Below are 6,245 nucleotides of genomic sequence, written 5' to 3' on the forward strand. Positions count from 1 at the left end.
TTCAGGAGAGCTGAGCAGTGCAAAACTATACAACATGAATAGAGTGTACAAGCTGGATAGTGTTCAGAAAGAGTTGTGCAACAGTGAAATGACTCCTCCAGGTGCCTTTTATATTGTGCATTCATGCTGAGTTGTGCCTGTGGGGATATTAAGATCGTTATACGTGATCCAGTTTCCATACTGTTTGTGCCTGCAAAAAGTCTGGGGTGGACATATTGCCTTGTTTCCAGTCAGTGCATGTCCTATAACTTCATTCTTTAATCCTGTAACTTTTTAATACCACAAATATACCAGAGTGGGGGTTGGGGTTGGGTCACACTTTTGTTGCAGTCTAGTGCAAGGCTACCCTTCATACAGCAATCAAGAAAGCCTCGCAGAACAACTAATAAAGTGGATTGATGTCTGAACGATCCAGTATAAATCCACCACTAAAGCACTGTATCAATGACTTTTTACAGAATGCACCTGCCAAAAAACAAACAAGAAATGTGCCATTTCCATACTGTTGCTATTTTTAGGTGGGATTCAGTCACACACTGGCTAATTCAGGTTGCACAATGAAAAGTGTTTTAGAACAACAAACTCGCTTCCCCAAGACATCAGAGTTTTTACAATGAGGAAAGTATGGGGAACTGCAGTAGAAAGAGTGATAGCATGCCATCTTGCCTCCCCATGAACAAATCAGACTGAATGCTCATTAAATAGCCAACAGCGTCTAATCTCCCTTCAAACATATCAGAATGAATGCTCAAAATGGAGGGAAAGTGGCATATACATGTAATAAACAAACAAAGCAGTCCTATCATGGTGCTCCCAGTCTGCACCCCCCCATATAAATTCTGTAAGTGGGACCTGTGATAAAATAGTATTTTCAGAGACTCCATTCTATTATCCCTGTGCCCGCAGTTTTCCATTCCCACCAACAACTGTCAGCATGCTCAGTCTTCATTGCACTACTTTTTTGCGGGGTAGTGGGGAGATATTCCTCCTGTGGATTTCCTCCTGAAAGGTTTCTTTGTATGTTGGGTTTTCTCCAAGTCTACCTGTAGTGTGCGGATGATGCCATTTTGGTTACATAAGAACTGGCACTCAGAGAATTGAGATACGTACCTCTTAATGTATAAAATCTATTAGGGGAGTTTGAGAGGGCTTTGCTTGCTCATCTGTTAACAGATTTGTTTCCTAAGGATGAGTTCCTTTGTCTATGCCTATGGATAAAAACACCTCCAAAGCTCTGCTTTTAATTTTGCAAAATGAATTTAGCATTTCTGCCATTCTGTCAACAGCCAGCAGTGAGAAATTTTCATACAATAAACAATTAGGTTTAGTTCTACCAGTCTACGCATAGTGAGTGACTGTATTACTGGAAAATCTCCCTCTCCTGCAACATTTTTGTCCAATGAACCCTGTCAGGCAGTATATAATATGAGTTAGTCTAATAAGGTATATTTGCTAGTAATGAATATTTTCACAGAATCACAGAATCGTAGAGCTGAAAGGGACCCTGAGGGTCATCTAGTCCAACCCCCTGCAATGCAGGAATCTCAACTAAAGCATCCATGACATCCAAACTCTGCTTAAAAACCTCCACCCCAGCGGGCAAGCAGCTAGCTGCAGGTGGTAAGGAATCTCGAATGAAACTGCAGTAGAAAGAAATAAGTTAAATTGCCCCTGCACAAGCCATGGTCTCAAGCTGAATCATCCTCCCTGGATGCTATTTAGGAAATAAAAACCAAGTGCACAAGGTCCAATCACATGCTTAACTTAAGATCTAGTTTGCCCTTTCAATTAGCTTCAAGGATAGCAAATCCCTTTCTTTCTTTCTTTCTTTCTTTCTTTCTTTCTTTCTTTCTTTGAATGAACAAAGAGAATGGATATAAAAACTATTGGAACTCTCCAACAATCTTCGTTCAAGGCAAGCTTATTGTGGAGATAGACTAAGTGATTAAGAGAGCTACAAAATAATCTGGTGGAGAAGAGGCAATGCAAATGTTGTTGCTATGGAGAAAAAGCCAAGGAACGTGACTAGGCAGCAGAGCATGCTTGATTCTGCATGGCAGGAAAAGGTGTTTCCATGCCACCTGAGGGTAGTTTAGGGCAAAGTAACAAATCTGGATTTGTGCAACTTATGGGGGGAAAGTATCATCCACTGAACCAGCCAATTGATTATTGATTTGTTTATGCAGCTGGCATGATTGATGTGGTGGCACCAATAAGGACCCTAAACACATGCCTGTTCTGTAATGTTGCCCTTCATAGAACAGATGCTGATTTCACTGAAACAAGATTTTACCCAGTCATTGGTTGTGAGCTTTCCTTTCTCTCTCTGTATGTGTGTGTGTATAATGTGAGAATCCGTAAGAATAATGGTCTAGTCCTTTGAGCTGCTGCTGTGTGGTGTGCATGTGTATATAATTCCAGCTTTACATCATGTGTGTGCTTGTTTTGTTATTGCTATCTCATATCTTCAGTTGAAAACCTTGAATCAGGATACAGTGAAGAAGCGCATAACTTTAAAAATATATAGTCCGCTACATTTTACATTCTGTCAAGTTTAAGGTCATGACAGAAGGTATTTAATCTTTGCAGTTAATGGATGATGCCATCTAGTGGCAAAGCCCCTAAGCAAACTTTTGAGGCTGCCTTTATGTTTGATTAAATCAAGGCACCTCTAGGTGGCAGTTCCTCCAGTAACCTGAGTGGTAGCAACACAGTAAGTACATCAAATAAGTGCTTTATTGTAGAAATGGCTAGAAACTGAATGGCTGGTTAGGTACTACTGTTACTCTGGTATTTGTTTGGACTAGTAGCACCACTGTTTTTTGATAACAGCACCCATCTGGTGTGCTAATTTGTGAACATGTGGCTTGCTGAAGCACTAGGGAAATCAGTCTACTGGAAATGCAACCAATACTCCTAAGAACATATGTCTAAGAACATAAGAACAGCTCTGCAAGATCAGGTCAAAGGCCTATCTAGCTTAGCATTGTGTTTTCATATTGGCAAACCAGGTGCCTATAGGAAGCCCATAAGGATGACCTTGAGTGTGACACCACCAATCAGCAGTCTCATCAGATGCTCTAATATTTTGTGTAGAAGCAATATACCATTGTTAATTTCTCTCTCTCATAGTTTCCACTTTATATTTAAAAAGGATGTTGGCATTTCAGAAATATTTTGACCTTCAGTACCAACCAACAAACTTGAATCTCAGCAAATTTATGTTTACAAATTAATGATGAGTAGAAGACAAAATCATGTATTCAGGTTATATTTTTTTCTGACTCACCTTTAGTAGCCATCAGGGCAGAGACAGAGATTAAGTGGTATTGTTAAGGGACGTTTTTAATGTTTAATATTTTATTGTGTTTTTAATATTCTGTTGGGAGCTGCTCAGGGAACCCAGCCAGATGGGTGGGGTATACATAATAAATTGTTGTTGTTGTTGTTGTTGTTGTTGTTGTTGTTGTTGTTGTTATATCTGCACACAGTCATGTTCAGTTGTATAGACTGAAATCCTATACAGTGAAGTTGGGACCACTGAACAGAGGGGCTGTCACTTCCATGTAAATATTACATAGATTAAACTGTATCATTTGTTCCGTCTTCCATCTAGGTTAATTTAAGTGCCAATAATTCGGTTTGCCTGATGCTGTAGGTTAAGATATGAATCAAATTCACTCACTTAAGCTTTGTGCAGCAATGTAGCAGTGAAACAGTGAGAAGCCTTGAGCAGGATGCAGCCCACAAAAAGGTACACATCTGCTGTGTATTCAGCAGTAACCATTTTCTAAATTCTGAGTTTAGCTCAGCCTGTCTAGCTTGGGTGGGACATTGTCTTGTAGCAGCTTGTTTAGATTTCTAAAAGCTTGTTAATTTTTTAACTTTTAAAAATATTCTCACAGGTACATATACCACGTGCTGTTTTCACATTTAATTAAATGAAAATTAAGGGCAAGTTAATCCATTGCAAATTAGGCTTTGTGGGTGAGTGTTGCCAGCATAAGTCACACACTCAGTGTTTATGGCACTTCTGCTGTTATCCTTTTCAAATTTTAACAAGTGTGGTGCCAAGAGGAAGAGAGGAAGGAACAAGCAGCCTGACAAAACAAGAAATGGAAACTAAGAGATGCAGAATCTAAAGTAATAGGTTGAATGAATTGGAAGCTACATTTTTAAGGACAGGTGATGCACGCAGAAGAGACACTAGTTTTGTTTTTAAAGCCTAGGTCAAGAACAGGGGTAGGCAACCCAAGGATGCGGCCGAATCGCCTTCTCAATCCAGCCCGCAGATGGTCCAGGAATCAGCGTATTTTTACATGAGTAGAATGTGTCCCTTTTTAAAAAATGCAACTCTGGGTTATTTGTGGAGCCTGCCTGGTGTTTTTACATGAGTAGAATGTGTGCTTTTATTTAAAATGCAGCTCTGAGTTATTTGTGGGGCATAGGAATCCGTTCATCCCCCCCCCAAAAAAAAATAGTCCGGCCCACCACATGGTCTGAGGGACGGTGGACCAGCCCACGGCTGAAAAAGGTTGCTGACCCCTGGTCAAGAAGGTCATGATGAACAGCTAAAAGAGAAGTCTTAAAAAGCAGCAGACAGTGTAAAATGAAAATATAGCTAAGTAACAAATATAGTTACCGGTAAGTAACAACTAAGATGCACCTGTTGTGCATTGGACTGCTTCCTAGATGTCAGGCTCATCTAGCTCAGTGTCTGACTGGCAGCAATCCTGCAGGACATTAGAGAAGTGCCTCTCTTTCCCCGATGCTGAGATTTGAACCTGGTAATTTTTGCATTCAAGTCATTCCCTCTATTCATGAGTGACACCCTTCCCCCACTTATTACACAAACAGCTGTAGGAGAATTAACATACTGGTGATGTCTATATATATTTCATATTGGGGATGTCTGGATATTTCAAAGTGTTGAAATTATCCTAACTCTCCTACCTTTGTTATGTAATTTAAAGGATGCTGGACTTCACCAATGACTTCTAAATCGGCAGCTCTGAACTAGCACAGGAGACATCCTTGGTATATGAGAAGTCTTTCTTTGAACCTCAAATGCATCCCCCCCCCCCCGATTATTCAAACCAATTGCATTATTTAATTGAATTATATACCAACTTTTTTAATTAAAAAAGTACAAAGCCAACCACAGGAATATAAAATATTATAAAAATAATTTTAAAAAGCATGTCCTCATAGCCCCATTTCAATTTTAAACTTATATAATAGAGTATCAGAAATTTGGGGGGTATTAGTGGCTTGACGTTTCACGGAAACAGACAAACAGAAAGACAGATAGGCAGAGGTGACAGGCAGGAAGTATTAGTATATGGTCCAGAGGAACTGGGAATTTTTTTTAGGACATTGACATTTTCAGCAACATGAGAGCTGTAAAATACCATTCTGAAATTATAAGAAGTCTGCTATTTAATGTTATATGACTTTGCTCTATGTTGCACATTGCAAATGTACATTCATATGTAACTTTCAAGATTTGTCCATTTTGCTTTCTGAAAGCGTTCCATTGTTGGAAAGAGTCATGTGTGCAACTTATGATTAGGCCTCATAAGCAGGCATAACAATTTGGAATTTCAAGGAAGGTTGCTGCTGCTGTTTTGTAAAAAAAAAAACTTGTTATAAAACCACCACCACCAAGACCCTTGTGAGCTTAACCCAAAAACTTCCATCATAATAAGTTTGGATCGAGTAGTGGGTTTGTTGGGGAAGGAGTGGGACATGTACCTTGCAGCTGATAGGACCGGAAATGTTTTGAAAGGATCCATTCCTGACAGTGAAAAAGTAAAGGGAAGTGGCCCGTACCAAGCAGACTGCCTGTGAATCCACTGGTGGCAAAGCTCCACATAAACAGCTGGCTGCCAAAGCTGCTAGGAAAAGCACTCCCTCTACTAGTGGAGTCAAGAAACCTAATCGCTACAGGCCTGGTACTGTGGCACTGCGAGAGATTTGTCATTACCAAAAGTCCACGGAACTTTTGATTCGCAAGCTTCCATTCCAGAGGCTGGTAAGGAATGAGTGAGGCAGGGAGCTCTGAGTACCACACACTAGCACCCTGCTAGTTTGTGTTAACCACAGCTGAACATTAGCTATGGCTTAACATGAATTGTGAACACAGCCATTGAATTCAAAGCTTCATCTCTAAAAAAAAATAATTAAAGGGTTTTTCTGTGACAGCCCATTTTTCTGAGGTTCATAATGTTATGTCAAACTTTCTC

The sequence above is a fragment of the Podarcis tiliguerta genome (assembly GCF_965153285.1).
Source record: "Podarcis tiliguerta genome assembly, chromosome: 1".
In the NCBI taxonomy this organism is placed as follows: domain Eukaryota; kingdom Metazoa; phylum Chordata; class Lepidosauria; order Squamata; family Lacertidae; genus Podarcis; species Podarcis tiliguerta.